General features: G+C 45.1%; 1 long non-coding RNA gene across 1 annotated transcript in view; it reads right to left on the bottom strand.

Moving 5' to 3' along the window:
• Positions 1-777: 777 nt before the first annotated feature.
• The window catches only part of LOC308194806, a 67,341-nt gene continuing 52,669 nt past the window's right edge, over positions 778-15,449 (bottom strand). Inside the window, exons 5-6 of the long non-coding RNA XR_013950880.1 lie at positions 10,096-14,051; positions 778-1,385 (exon numbers count right to left, since the gene is read on the bottom strand). This is a non-coding gene — a long non-coding RNA (uncharacterized lncRNA). The remainder of the gene's footprint in view (positions 1,386-10,095; positions 14,052-15,449) is intronic.

Raw genomic sequence — 15,449 nt, 5'->3', positions numbered from 1 at the left:
ACATTCATCAGTAAATGCTTCTTAGAGCTAAAAATACAATTAATTGCACTGCTTGCACTAAGCTTTTTGTTCTTTCCTCCCCTCCTTCTTCCCCCCCACCGGTGAGGGAGAAGAAGGGAGCTGATGTGGTAAATGGTTTTTCCCCTGATTTTTCCCTTACAAAAGAATAAATGAGATGAAAAGGTAAGAAATGTTCAAACATAATCAACACACACATACATTCTAAAGAAAATAGCAAATTAAATGCAAAGCCTATGCTAATGCATCATCCAGGTTGAGATTTTAATTGCAAAAAGTCAGGAAATGTAAAGTTATGGTTCTCGCAGTAATCATCACTCAACCCCTTGAACACAGTTTGGATTTGTATTCCAGGCAGTGTGCAGCGTTAACTCCAACACCAGCGTATATATGTGTTCTCTGCCTTCATTACAGTTGCTGGGGAAACCATAATTCTGCATTTGCTGACTTTTGCTCAATTAATTTTTTTCCTTAATGCTGTGCTATGAGGTTCTTGCATTTAATTTCACTGTATTAAAAAAAAAAAAAAAGGTAAAACAATGAAAAGAAACTAGAACTTTCCACCATACATTAAAATTAAGAGACAATTCATTCTGTCTTTGCATCCTAAGGTTCACATAGGACCACACAATCACTTTAGAGCTTGGTTACATTAATAACAGTAATAGTTGTAGTAGCAATAATAGTAATAATAACAATATGCTTGCACCCAGAGCTTCACCTTATTATGAAGTGAGACCAAACAAATCAGGGAGTTGGCACACTGTGGACATGGGCTTTTTTCAAACCAACATGGTAACAGTATTAATGGTACACTTCTTTGCACTGAAGGTAATGCTGAGGTCTCATCTTTCCACAGGCCTGGGGGGATCGTGGCAGGTTTGTTCGTTCCGAGCCTGTCTCAGAAACATTTCACCACAAAAGTAAATCTTGTGCCCCACGCAACCTGCTCAGTGCTTCATTATCCTTCAGTATGATTTTGTCTGCAATCCTCCAACAGTATTTGTGGTGGGATATACCTGTGGTGGAGCTCTGCGGGGCTGACCTGCAGGAGCAGCCATAGAAGTAATTCATTCTACTGGCCTGAGAAATGAGTCAGAAAGCAATGCTTAGAGCAGGTCTTTTCCCACTCTGCAACAAGGGAGCCAGCGATCTCAGCATCACCTCTGATGTATTTTTGAAGGTACACCTGCAGACACTAAATAAGTCTCGCTGACATTAACAACGTGGCCTTCTCCATGCCAGCAGAGCCCTGCACCACGGTGACCTTTCCTTTCCCACCTCTCATTGCGCTCCGGATGAGAGAGAAAATGGCTCCTGCAATGTGCCCACAAGGTTGCAATGGGTGCATCAATTTCCAGTTGGGGCTGAAAGATATAAAACAAGTGTAAGGATGAATACAGGTTCCTCTGAGAAGCCCACACAGAGCCTAAATAGCTGAGCATTTGGTCAAATCCCACTAATCCCACCTGCTTGTTATAGCTCATATGCATATAAAATCTCTTCCTAGGACAAGCCAGTGCAAAAAAATCACAATTTTTATGCAAAATGTCACACCAAGTGTTCCCTTTTCCTCTGACAGTGGATCTGCAGGTCAGGCAAATCCATTAACCCCAGCTGGAAGAGCCTTCACCCAGAAGCTGGCATACATGTAACTATCATTAGCTGAGAAGATACCGGTTTTGTCTCTCATTGATAAATCTTGGCATTTTTTTCAGATAATTATTCCACATTTTATAGCTTTATGTTATTTAATGTGAAAATGGGAAACACAGGTACTTCCTACATCTGTAGGGTCCGTTAAAAACTTTCCTCTCACCATGGAATCTGAGTTTACTGTTAGAGCAGCATAGACACAGGTGAGCCCTGACCTCTCAGTTTAAAAAGCGACCACTGCATGGTCCTGATCATACACCACATTTGTTGAAAGTAAATATCTTTTCTTCTCTTGTAAATAATAAAATATTTTCTAAAAGTAGCTCTTGTAGGACTTGTTAAAAAGGGGGGACTCACAAATTTCTCACTGATAAAAATGCATTTCTTAAAAATGTAAGTAAATCTTGGCAGAAACTTTATGTACATTTTCCAGCATCTATGACCTCCCCCCCCAAAAAAAAATACAAAATAAAAAAAAATAAAAAACCTTGCTATTCAGATCTTCCCTCCTTTCTTTTACCTTTTTCCATTGTAAGAGGTAGGGAAACAAAATTGCTAAGAAAAGACAGAAGGAGAGACAGAGTTATGGAGAAAAATTGCCATGGATTTGCAATTTTAACTATGAGCTTCCAACTTACGGACTTTTTAAAATCCAAGTTTATTGTTTTGAGTTCTTTTTCTTGTTCCTTCAAATATGTTTATCTGGTTGACCTGTGAGTCTGTAAGCCTGTACGTCAGCATGTTCTTTGGACTTTGAACGCAAAGACGTCCAGCCAGGGGTAAGCATCCAAGGCACCTGGCAGGAACCAGCATCAGACAAAGCAGATGGCAGCTCCTGACCATGCCAGAGATAAGAAATGGTGCTGCCAAAAGTGCAAAGAGTTCGTGCAGGTCTATTTAGTGCTTTGTGCCAATTTTCCCAAACCACAGTCTGAAGAGTCCTAATTCTCTGCAAAGTCATGTCAAGAGGCCTACAGCTGATCCACAACATTGTGCAACTCTTTCTACTCATTTCAGTTAAAAGCTGGAGGGTTACATAGTGGGGGAAAAATTGACAGAGGTCCACTGATCTAGAAGATGTAGGAGTCATGGCTTTCAGGGGTACACAATGTGTAAATAAGACATTGAGATGTGGAAATAGGTCTAACATAAGTCATAAAGAGAAACACAATTTAATCATGCAGACTTCAGACACAGCACCGTGATGAGCTCATTTCAGCGATAAGGAAACAGCTACCAAGGAACCAGGGCGGCTCCTTTGCAAAGGTCATCATTGAAAGGAACAAGTGCCACCTTCCAGCTCTCCATGCTGAGGGAAAGGAGCAGAACCAGCTACCTAAACAGGCCACCCAAACAGCAAATCCAAGTCTTAAGTGGAGATGAGCAAACAAGCTTTTATGTTCTACAGGAATCAGCTTTTAGTTCCCATGATTGTTAGTCGAGGACTACTCAGCATCCTTAGGAATATTAAAGAGGAGATTCTGGAAATCAATATTAGGTGCTACCTGGAGTATGATGTTTGTTTAGTGCATTGTGGCTCAAACAGAGACAGAAAAAAAGAAATGAGCTCAGAGCTGAGAGATGTGTCAGGAGGGGAGTCTGTGGTCTCTCTTACTACTGGTTGTACCTGTTTTTTAAATGGACAGTCCAAGGACAGGCAGCGCATCCTGTGGGAGAGACAAGTTACTTTGAAACTAGCCATTTTCTGCTTCAGAACTCACTTGGAAAATCCAACAATTTAAAAAGAAACAAAAGCATCTCGTAAACTGATACCAAAGGACAAAGTTATTTTAGGAACACAATTTTAATCAGTGCAGTACCAGCATTTAAATCTGCTGCTGTACTGACATCAGTGGGGGGAAAAAAATAATAATAATTAAAAATAAGGAGCCCAGAGGGACTAGGCAGTTTTGGAAATGAATCCACACCTGTGTCACCTTAACATGGGATTGCTGCAATTCACCCTCGATGCGGAAGTTGTGGGGAGAGCAAGAGCTGTCAGCTGGCTCATTAGGAAGAGTTTCACAGCTCGTGCGTGACATCTCTGCTCTGCGGCGTATAATGGCTAACAACTGACTTCCATCTGACTCCCTGCATTAGGGATCCAGTAAATGAGTCACTGTAGTTTTTATTTCTACATGAGTCCACGGTGCCCAGATTACTGAGGGGAGAAGACAGATGAAATCAATAGCATCTCTGTTCCCAAACAGATTTACTACCAGAACAGAGTGGCAAAGGAGCAGAAGGGTGCAGGCAGGTGATCGCTCCCTACAGACGGGTGACACGTGCCACGCGACGCTCTCTGGTTACCCAGGGCCAGCAGCCCCGCTCCTCTGAAGCACACTGATCCTTCACCTGTGTGTCCCCTGCCACAGGGACAAACAACACCCCGGGCTTAGCCTCCAAACTGAGCCAGACAAGTGGCTGGGGCATCCCCTGGGTCTCCAGGCAGGAAAAAATCCCACCAAGAGCAAGCCCCACTCCACTCCCCATTCCCCAGCAGCTCCCAAGGAAGAAACAGCCACTTGTGCTCGTCAGCAAAAGGTTCTTGTTTCTCATCGCTACATCTTGTTAGAAGATAAATTCTTTGGTTTTGGCCTGGGGTGGTTTTACTCAGGTGGGCAGCCAAGCCACACCACAACCATTCTCTCACTCCCCCCCTGCCCCCCCTAAAAAGGGAAAGGGGGAGAAAATACAATATAAAGGGCTCAAGGGTTGAGATAAGGACAGGAAGATCACTCAATTATCGTCACGGGCAAAACAGACTCAGCATAGGGAGATTAGAGAAAATTATTAACTATTACTAACAAGCTAGAAAAGTGAGAAACAAAGAAAACAAACTAAAACACCTAATAATAGTACTGCAAAGAAACCATTTTTCCACACAGTGTCTCAGCTGGGCCATCACTCAACCCTAGGATATGGTTATATTTCCTCCAGGGCATAAAAGAGCTGAGCTGTATCCACTAGGAGCAAGGCAGCAAAGTAAAACCATCTCTGTGAGTGAAACGAGCTGTGACCGTAGAAGTGTAGCTTGAGCAGCGTAATATCAGCCTTAAAACCTCCTGCCAGCAGAGCTGCATTGCTTTGGGTGTCCCCCCAGGCCCTGGCACGTAGCAGGCTGGACACCACCTCTCATCCCCTGGCAAGGGCAGGCGGTGATGAGCAGCCAGGACGAGGCACTGCTGCAGCTGATGGAGCAGCAGCACATCTACACGGGTTTTATTTCAGTGCTCCTTGGCCTGAAGGCTTCTGTTGGCTGGGGAGCCAGCAGCACTCGAGCAGCGGGGACGCAGGATTTTCTCAGCTCAACAGCAAGGAGGGAAGCAAACATCTGCAAACAGAACCCAACTTTCATTGACAAAAGTATTCTTGCACAAAGCAGGTCAAAGTCCTCTTTCGCTGGTGGGAGAATTGGAAGCATTTATGTGTCTGCAGCCTCTTTGGAGAGAGAATTCTAACCCGCTTCCATGCTGCCAAGCGCAACACTGCTGTAGCCAATAATAATACTCAGAGGGTTTTTAATGGAGCTCATGATCACTTTAAACATGAATCTGTCTTCACAACACCTCTGGAAGATAAAGGAAAGGTGCAGACAGAAAAGCTAAGTGTGCTCTGGGAGGTTACTGAAGCAGCCTGAAGTAAGGACTAAGGAGCTCCAAGTCCACAGCGGTGCTGCCCAGCCATGCTACCACGTGCTCTGGGTGGGAGCAAGAGCAGGCCCACCAAACAGCTACAAATTATGCATAATTTGTCACACAACCACTCATGTAAAGCAAGGAAGATCTCCACCTGCTCTGATTCTAGGGATATGATGAACTTGTGCTTGACAGGTTATTTTAAATTGAACTTTGTTCAAGCTAACAGCTTCTTTGGAAAGAGCTTGCATATTTAACCACCTCATATCTATTACTTTTATACAGGTATATAAACCAAGGTTTAGCAGGAGACAGCAATCTTCTAGAAGCCTCTGGCTCTTATTGTACATGGAGGACTCAAAGACCCCAAGGTTTTCCATCACCCATTGTCCCTCCACCCATTTTCATCTCCCCAGCCTGTTCCTTGCCACATCCACAGCAGCAGTAGCTGCCAGGGGAAGGCCTCTGAGGCTTTAAACCACATGTACGGACTCACATACAGACCCGTGCAAACAGCAGGACAGGAAAAAAATCAAGATAGGTACCTTATTTCCGCAGAAGCCCATGAAGATCCACAGCGGTAAAAGTCTGAGGCTCTTGCCAGCATTACTTACAACTCACAGGCAGCTGCCTAGCTGTTATCAGCCTGGTTTCTTTGTGCTGGTGTCTGATGTTTTACCTAGCTGGTGCAAACTAACACACGCCATTTGAACAGAGGAGGCTGAAAAGTCAACCCTTGGAGCTGATGAAAAGCAAATCACCGAGTCAGTTTACTACCAACGAGCTCTATTAAGTGACTGCAAGGCAGTTCATAGCCCTGGAGTAGTCAGTATCCCTCACTAATCTAATGGTAGTATTGACAAGGATCATTTACACAGCTTCCCTTAAAGGTTACGACTATTTGTCAGGGACGCTCTGTGCACCAGACACGCGCACCTTTCCCTTTCAGACCACAGGCTCGTTCATCCTCATGGCAGAGCCGTGGTCCTGGGTGGCACCACCTCCTCTCCACACAAGGTCACTCTGCCGGGCATCCACATCGCCTGAACATCTGCTAGGCATTAATAGGAGACGGCACAAATCTGCCCTAAGGGCTGAAGGAGCGCGGAGGAATTGGTTGTTCAACAGCAGCGCCGTGCCACCAGGTACCAGTGAATCTGCACAAAGCCTGCCCAGCTGCTTCTGGTGGTCAGCGGACGTATTCCCTTAATGCTCTAGCCATAGCACGGAGTTGTAGTTTTATGTCGTTGATCGTTAAATGTAACTACAGCTTCATTTTACATCTTCTATGTAAAAAAAAAAAAAAAAAGAATAAAAAATCACTAGTCCCTCAGGCGTCATGTCTGAGCTTTAATAAGCAAGAATGAGCCTCAGGATTTTAAATGCGTGGATCTTTCTGGCTAAAATGTCTGCTTTTCAGTCCCATTCTTTCTCTGTTTTTTGATGATGATCTGAATTGCCTAAACATCACTGCCTCTAATTAGAGGGAATCTCATCCCTTCAACATCCAGCACTGTCCACAAAATGGAGGAAAACCACAGCAACAAAACTCTCCTGATGCAGATGAGATGAAAGGCAGGAGGAGCTAATGCAGACAATGGGCACTTTACATACTGTCTGTACTGACGGCGTAAATAGATAAATCGCAGAAACTCTGTTTGAGGCATAGATTGATCTTGGTCTTTTAAAAATAGCACAAATCGCTAAGAAAATAAATAAATAAAGCTGTTGATATTGTACTTAACTTCTTGCCTCACTTCACAGATACAGCTGGAAGCTCCAGCGTGGTGGGGGCCTCTTCTCGAGGCAGGCTCACTGCATGGAAAGATCAAAGGATCAGAGCAGTCCTTCAGATGTAATCCCCAGCAAAGAGGGATGAGATTAGAAGAGAGGCAGTGAGGGAAGGTCTCACACCTCTGCCCCTCTCCAGTCCCCCTCCATTTCTCCAAGCTTTCCAGTGGACAGATGATTTGAGGAACTGACAGAAAGAGGCCAGACTTACCCCATGCTTGGAGGTGTTTGCTGGAGGACCTCTAAAGCCACTGTGTAACAGAACTTGCTCACCACTTCCCCGAAGCAGCTTTCATGCACCTGCCCTGGGGTCTCTCATTGCTTCTGCAGCTCCAGGTCAACAGGTGGAGCCTTGTGGAGCTACCTGAAGTCTGTGGAGCTCAGTGTCCCCATCCAGTGGTCAAGTAAATGATATTAATGTGCAACCCTAGGGCCTTCAAGAATGAACAAACTGAAAACCAAAATAGTCATCTGCAGAAAATGTATGGTAAAAGAAAAATAATAATTATTATAATTAAAGGTAGAAACTGCAGTAGGCAAAAGGCAGGGAAATCAAAGTCCACAACAGCACTTAGCAATAATCTCCCTCAAAAATATCTCCCCATTTAACAAATGTGAATGAAATCCCCCAGAGGAGGCACACACAGGGAAATGAAACCTGGAACCCATTTGCTGTCACTGAGGGTAGGCACCCTGCTGGGACAAACCAGAGAGAGGAGGCTGAGACAAGATGGTTTTCGCTAAAAAACATGGTCTACACATGCATGCAAGAAGGTGAGACCCAGCCTTTTAACACTGAGATAGCACCTACCTGAATTCACCTCACTTCCAGGGCTTTCTACCAACCTGTCCAGTGAAAAGCACCATCTCTCCATCATAAACCCAGTGCAGGCTCAGGTTCCAGCATCTCTCAGGTTTCAGCACAGAGGAGACCAAACCTGGACAAGCCTAGCAAGAGACTCACTTGGTCCTGGGGTTTGAAGACATCTCCACCCCAAGGTAAACCCAGGTGCTTCTTCCTGACTCTTTAGCCCAGGCTTTTCTCCTGGTATACAGCTCTCTGGTGTCTCTGGGGCATTTCCCTGTTATTTGCAGTGCTTCCTGGGACACTGTTCAGCTTCTTTCAGAGGATGTCTTTGGACAAACTGGTACACAGTGTGCCATGGCAGTGGTTGGTTTTAACTGGAAAGCTAAACTAAGCATTCAATATTGAGAAGCAAAGTGCTGGCATTTGTTGAAAAATATAGCCTGTGTTACTGGAGTTGAAACACCATGAAGGATTACAGTATTATTACTCTTTGTAGCAATGAGACACTTGGGTTAACAAGGAGGTGAAGTCTGTAGAGAGAAGCAATAGCTTTTATTAGGCCGATTGGAATAAGGGAAAAGAAAACAAAAAGAAGAAGAGAAAAGATGGGTTTCCTCACCTGACAAAAAAAAAAAAATCCAAACTGAATCTGGGTCAGGCTTAGTTCAATCTAATTATATCCGTTGATTTGTCCACTTGAGAGAAAAGCATAGTTAGTACCTGCTGAGCGGCACAGTGTGCTGGCAAAGGGAGAGGGGGAGCAGAAGAAGAAAAGGCAGGCTAGGAGCTGAAGCATGGGGACCTCAACCAGCAGGTCACACACCACAAAAGCTGTCTCTACCTCTGGCCCTCTGACTTTCCGTATCCGTTAGACTTCCGAGCTGTTCTTGTGAAGACTTTTGTGTGCTGACAAGAGCTAAACGCAGAGGACCTGAGAGCATTTTTAAAGCTAAAATCCTTTCCTGTTAGGCCAGACAAACTCTACATCAGTACTACAATATCTGAAGAGTGCCCTATTGGCTGGAGACAGCAAATTTCTCTGAGCAGAGAAACTCCCCTGCCTGCCCCGGGGCTGCATGCAGTGGTAACCCCTGCTCACAGGGGGATCTGGACCTCTCCAAACCTTCTGCCCAGCCTCAGGGGACAAACCAGGTCCTGAAAACATCCTGCATGCACCAGGGACCAGCAGCCTGTGGTGGCTCTTTCCTGATGTGGGCAGAAAGGTTATTATTTTCTCATTATTTCTCTTTTTTCTCTTCCATATCACAAGCAGCCTGCAAGATCACACCAAGGAGACAGACACATCCCCACAGAAAGCTATCGAAATCCACTCAGGCCATGATACTCTAATGGGAAGCAGTCATTGCCAAGCCTGCTCCCATTGAGCAGTATATGGGAATAGCCATCAAGTTCAATAGAGCAGGACCAGACAATTAAAGGAGAAAAGATTACCTCTCTTTTCCATTTCCTTCTGCTAACACAGAAAAAGATTAAAAAAAATAATAAAAACTTTCTTTTCCCCATTCCCCCATTTGCATAACTCTATACTCCAATGATCAAAGCACAGACCTGTGAGCCAAGAGCTTTGGGGTCAGATCTTCACCCCGATCACACAGCTAATCAAACCTTCACAGCCCAGCCCAGGATTCCCAACAAAAGAAGAGGTCTTCTGCTACCACAGACTGGAGCAGCTGGTGCAGTGGTATTCCCACTCCCCTCCACAGGGAATGAGCAGAGGATGGGGTGCCCAACCTGCCCTCCCCTGGCAGCAAAATCTCTGCTCCGTAGCAGTAGCTGAGAAGCTTTAGGATGCCAGATCCAGGGCTGGGAACTGCCCGCGTTGCCTTTAAGTACTGGAAGCAGGAGCTGAGCAGAGCTGAGAAGCCAGCCATTGGCCTCCTGTCACGTTATCAGCCCACACACCCTCTTCCTCCTCTGTAAAAAGAGGGTACTTGAGCACTTACCTCATGGGGTGTTTGGGCTGTTAGCTTCAGGAACACAAACACATCCACATCCCTCTCCAAATATTCTCCACTTAATCTACCAGCATGTTTATAAGTTATTGCACAATAGCACTGGCAGGACTGCCAAGTCAAACTCTCCAAAGATAGGAAACGCAGAATTAAGGCTGGTCAGTCACATGCTATTTCAGTTCAAATACAATCAGTGCCTCAGTTGGTGTACCTGGAAGGAGCTGGTCTATGCACTGAATTCAGATGTTGTCTGTGGCAGGCTTCCCACACTCGCCGCAGAAACGGAGAGGGGAACAATGCGGGAGATTGCAGGAAGAGGAAGAATACTTTCATTGCTTAAAAAGAAATGTCATTTAGATACGAGTCTCTCTGAGTGTGTGCCAGGGGACCCATTCAGATACCGGACAATGTCCTGAGACTAAGTCACATGAGAATGACTGCTCAACCATGGCCTGTTCCTAGCATCGTGCCCATCAGACAGGGCTTGACCTTCTCAGCGGTGGCTATGGGTGTGGGTGAGGATGCCAGGACTTAATGCTGTGCGCTGTGAAAACCCAAGGTCTCGGTGCCTTGGAAAGGACAGCAAACTCCAGAAGACATTTTAAGCAAGCTTGTCTTTATTTCCTCAGTTGCAAAATGTGAATGATAAGATTGCCCAAGCTCTCAGGGAAGCCGCCCAAATTAGTGCCCGTAAGATTTTTGGTAGCATCAGAAAAATATCAAAATAACAAAAAAAAAAAAAAAAAAGAAAGAAATGAAAAAAACTTCACTGAGTGAAACTAGAGCCCTGTGGAAACTGTAACAGGCAGTCAAGCAACCCAGCCTGGAAAACCAGAGCACTGAGCTCCGGAGCCGGGATTGCTCCCCTGCCACGGGCCCCACATGGGCGAGCACGCTCCAGGCAGCGGGGCCATGTCCAAGCTGCACTTGGTCCGAAAGAAGGATCAAGGAAGAGCACTAGTCTGGCCCTTTGATGAGGGCACTGACCGAGTTGCACAAGCAGATTTTAATAACAGCGTGTTCCTAACTCCCAAACGCCTGACATCGCAACCCCCACCTTCTCGAGCCTTAGGATTTTTTTTGGCCGTGACATATACTAAGAACCACCAAGCTCAGAGCTCCAGACCGAAGCACCTAAACCTGTCCATTCATTGTCTGCAAAGTGCTGTGAAGATTAAAAATATGCAAGGGTATTATTTTGGCAGACAGCAGGATCCAAAATGCAACTCTACTTTTTCCTAGTTCATGTTGAAGCTGTTAAAATTCTCTGAATATTAAATGTCCAGCCCCACTTTCAGGGTTGACTTAAATGCGGTTTCCAAAAAATGTGCTGAATATTATTCATTTCTCAGAGAATCAAAAAGCTGGAGGCCCTTTGATGGGGTTGCTTGCATTTTTAAACCACATACACACACACTACTTAGAAGAATTTGGCAAGTTTGGTTATATACGTCGATATCTCAGACAAAAATGCAGGACATGAACCCAAAATTCCTGTTGTTTATAATTGTTATATATTATATTTTTCATGTCTTTGACCTGAATCTCTCATACACTACACGGCACTATACCATTGGCTGAAGGAAGGTGAAAATGAACTACAAAATCTCCAATAAGCAAAAACTGCAAAGAACTGATGTCTGCTACCTTCAATTTCCAAATTCAATTTCCATTAAACAAACAAGGAAATAACTTTTTTCCAGTGCTAAATATAGATCTTATCTTGCCTCTGGGTGCCAGGAAGAAAGTTTCAGCGACCTTCTTGAGGAATGTTTATGCCCCAGTTTAACACCTGAGTTGGTTAAAGTGAACTGAACTTGCAGGAGCTGATGTCAAATAAACTCTGAATGAATCAGAACATTTGCTCATGGAAGCAACATACTTGAGGGTGGCAGATAAATTAGAACATAAGTCATGATACAGGTTTATGTGTCGGCGTATTTATTCAATGTTCAGGTGAGTGCCAGCACCAAAGCTGGACTGTTTGTGGCCACGGATCACCACATCTGTGACAGAGAACTTCACACATTCTGCAAGTCCCAGTGCAGGTTTTACACCAACTCAGGTCAGATTTGACTCTACAGGTCAATTGGAAGTCAAGCATCCAAAAATGCAATGCATAACGCTGCAGTGCCTAACACTGTGGCACCCAAATTCCTTAGAGCAAGTGGAGAATTTGGCACTAACTAATAATTGGGCTTATGCAGGTAGGTGTAGGCAGACCTGGACTCCTCTGGCTGTGCTCTTCACTGGCTGGATACAGGCCAGTTGTGGTTCGGAGGCTGTTTAGCTATGTTAGCACTGTGTTTCGCCTCAGCAAAAGCACCCTGCCTTTCAGCTGGATGTACTGATTGAAGTGCAGCAATGCACTAACATCGTATACACCGCTGGATCACTGCTGGGTCTCATCTGGCCAGCTCAGACCACAGGCAGGATGGAAATCTCTGTCCGAGCTTGTCTTCATAGGCATCCTCCAGCTTGCACACTGAATAGGAAGACACCTGAATTATCTCAGACAAGTCAAGGAAAGATGCAAAGTTAAAGCTCTTAAGAGAGCTAGGTGATGCCGTGCCAATGGACATTATCTCCTTCTCCTTGACCATGAATGTTCTTTTGGCATTCAACACCTAAGACAGGCCTTTCCCACAAAACACACAGTGCTCCCTCCTCACCCACTCTGCCTTTTATCCTGTAATCTAGTGATTAAAGACTTCATGTGAGAGGTGGAAGAGCTCTTTTTTTGCCTGAAGGCTTTTAACAACCAGCTTCTAATTTTCAGCAGCAATCCAGCTATGAAGGCGGTGGGTGTTCGGAGGGCTCTCAGTCCCTCCTGTTAAAATTGCTTTGCTTTTTTTTCAAAACAATTAGGTATCTACTGGGGTAGAGCGAAAGAGAAAGTTACTGCATAGTTAAGTGGTTACACACTCAGCTGAGGGTAGGGGCAGCTGAAGAATGTAAATATTTAGCCAAAGTTGAAAAACCTGAACGAGAGATTTGGAGAACATCTGTCCCAGAATACCCTGAAGTGAAGTAATTAGGCTTTCCTAGGATACAAACACACGTTTGAGTACCAGCCAGCAGGGAAGGGATTTGGACACGAGTTTCTCGTATTGCAGATAAGTACTTCAGAGTGATGTGCAGGTCTGGCTGGTGAGAGTCTGGGTATGGCTCACTGTTCTTGTGCACGTGGGGAGACCTTTTGGAGCGTTTCAGGATGGGACTCGCAGGCTGGAGAGGATGCAGAGCATCTCACTTGCCATCCCAGTGAAGCCCCAGCATGAGTTGGGGCTTGGATCTGCAAAACTTTTGGGACTGACACAACGTGGGAGTCCGACCTGCTGCTCCCCACCAGGGCTGCTGCCACCCCACAACCATCTTCTTGCCCAAATCTCTCATTCAGTGCATGCCCAAAGGTCTGATGCTGCCCTGAATGCATGAACAGGTAATGACAGAGTTGTGCTGCCCAGCATGGACTGGCCACAGCGCCTTCCAGGTGCCACCAAGCCAGCTGGGATCTGCTCCCTGCAGCAGGCCGAGGAGGCCTACGTGCCTCCTATCTCAGGGACCAACTCCTGTGGCCTCCCAGCCTGGGACACTGCAATCCAGCACCCCCACAAGACATTTTCTGGGGCAGTCTCCAGAAAAAGCAGTGTCGGTACAGTTGGCCTGAGCACTGATACGGGGGTATTTCTCTTGCCCGCTCCTGTGCTCTCTCTCTTTTTCTTCAAACCCACAAATTTTGAACTCTGCTCAGCATCTGTCTGAACAGCAGTAGAAGGCACAGGAGGCACCAAGAGCAGCTCTCTAATCCCTGCCCACTTCTTATCTGTCTGACGCTTCCAGAGGGAATGGAGGATGCCCTTATTTTCTTTTTATCCTCTGCCCAGACATTCTCACATGAGGCTGCATCTCTCTTCTCTTGCAGAAAATGTTCACAGCTTGTTTTGCTTTGTATTCCCATAGTTGACCTTTACATTAATTTTAAGGGATAATGTTTTGTCATACAATAGATTATGTCATATTCTTCATTTTTGGTAGCATCTCCTACTCAGGTCCATAGGGTCACTCCTTGTGGAGGCTGTCTGGAGGCTTTGAGTGCTTGGTGCTTCTCCTGCCACTTCACAAGTTTTCATTTTAAGGCTCGTTTCCAAGGACGTGAACAATTTGCTGGGGAACAAAAGAAACAGTGAGAAACAAAGCACTTGGCATTGACCCAGCCCTTCATTCATAATAAACCTTTTTTAAAAAGCAGCGATGACTCAGCACAGGCATAATTCACAAACCAGAAGGGCCTGCTTCCTTGCCTCACAACTGCATTGGTAGGCACTTAATCACTGCAAATAACATAGTGGATATTTTATTTTTGAAAACATATGCTATGTTATATTCATCTCCTGAAACTGCTGTAACACATGGCCTCTCATCTAAAATAGCCCTGTCAGATATAATTGGCAAAAGTCATCAGATGAAGCTCACGTCATATAATTAGATGTATTATATTAGGCTGAACCGGTTGCTTTAATAGTAATGCCACAATGTACGCTAACAAGACATTTTAAAATACAAATGACTTCCAGACCTTCTCGAGGCATTAACTCCGATTCTCTGTCATTTATTTATGGCAGTGAGCTATTAAAAATATGCTGGGTAACTTGTTTGGGCCCTTTTTAAGCCTCGCTGTCCCGAACACACCTGCCAGTGCCGCTCTCTACACCCACCCTGCATGACCCAACCCTCTGCTCGTGCCCCTCTGCCTGCGTGGGACAAGGGGGACGGAGGCAGGGGACAGGGGCCTTGGTCCAAAGGCCAGAAGAAGACTAAATTTTCCATTCAGGAGACACCATAACGAAAAAGGGCAATGGCCTGATGATGACTCACTACTTCCTGATGATATTCAGGTTTCTGAATAACAGAGTGGGTGTGGGTGTCTGTTGTGTGTGTGTGTGTTTTAAGTTAACGATCTAAAAAACGCCCCTCTGCTCACACCGGGATCTTGCTGGTTTCTTATAAGTATCATGGTAGATATGTTTTTATGATGTCTTACTTGCCTCAGTTTCTTTAGCAACTGTGTTGTAATATCAATACTTGGAACTGAATGTAACTACTGAAAGGAAAAATATCAGTATCTATTTCCAGGGTTACACATTGCTGGGCTGTCTCCGCACACAGGACTTTTAGCACTATCAGCCATCTATCTACTTTGGACTCCATTTTACTAGTGCAAAGGTATTATTACTCTCCTAGTCCATTCCCCAGGAAAGAGGTGCCTGTTCTCAAGGGTAATTATTAGAGTAAACAATCACACCCCTAACTGACCTAGTTAAACTGCTAGAAAAGCCAGGGGTAATTTCTAATGCAAATCAGTGCACCTGCATACACACTGGCTCTGCTTTCTGGTGTTACGCTGAAGGTGTAGGTCCAAGGCTCTGGCTTGGGGACAAACCTGATGGCTATCGTCTGCTGAGGCTGTCTACAGGACACTGCTGGGACTCATCTATAGATACTACACATGACGAGTTTGGGGGAAAATCCTAAGTTTTGTAAGTCTCCGTTGAAGCTGAATGT

The sequence above is a fragment of the Anser brachyrhynchus genome (assembly GCF_964034855.1).
Source record: "Anser brachyrhynchus genome assembly, chromosome: 4".
NCBI classification, from domain to species: Eukaryota; Metazoa; Chordata; class Aves; order Anseriformes; family Anatidae; genus Anser; species Anser brachyrhynchus.
The sequence above is the reverse complement of the archived record's forward strand: the minus strand, read 5'-3'. Positions and strand labels throughout refer to the sequence as shown.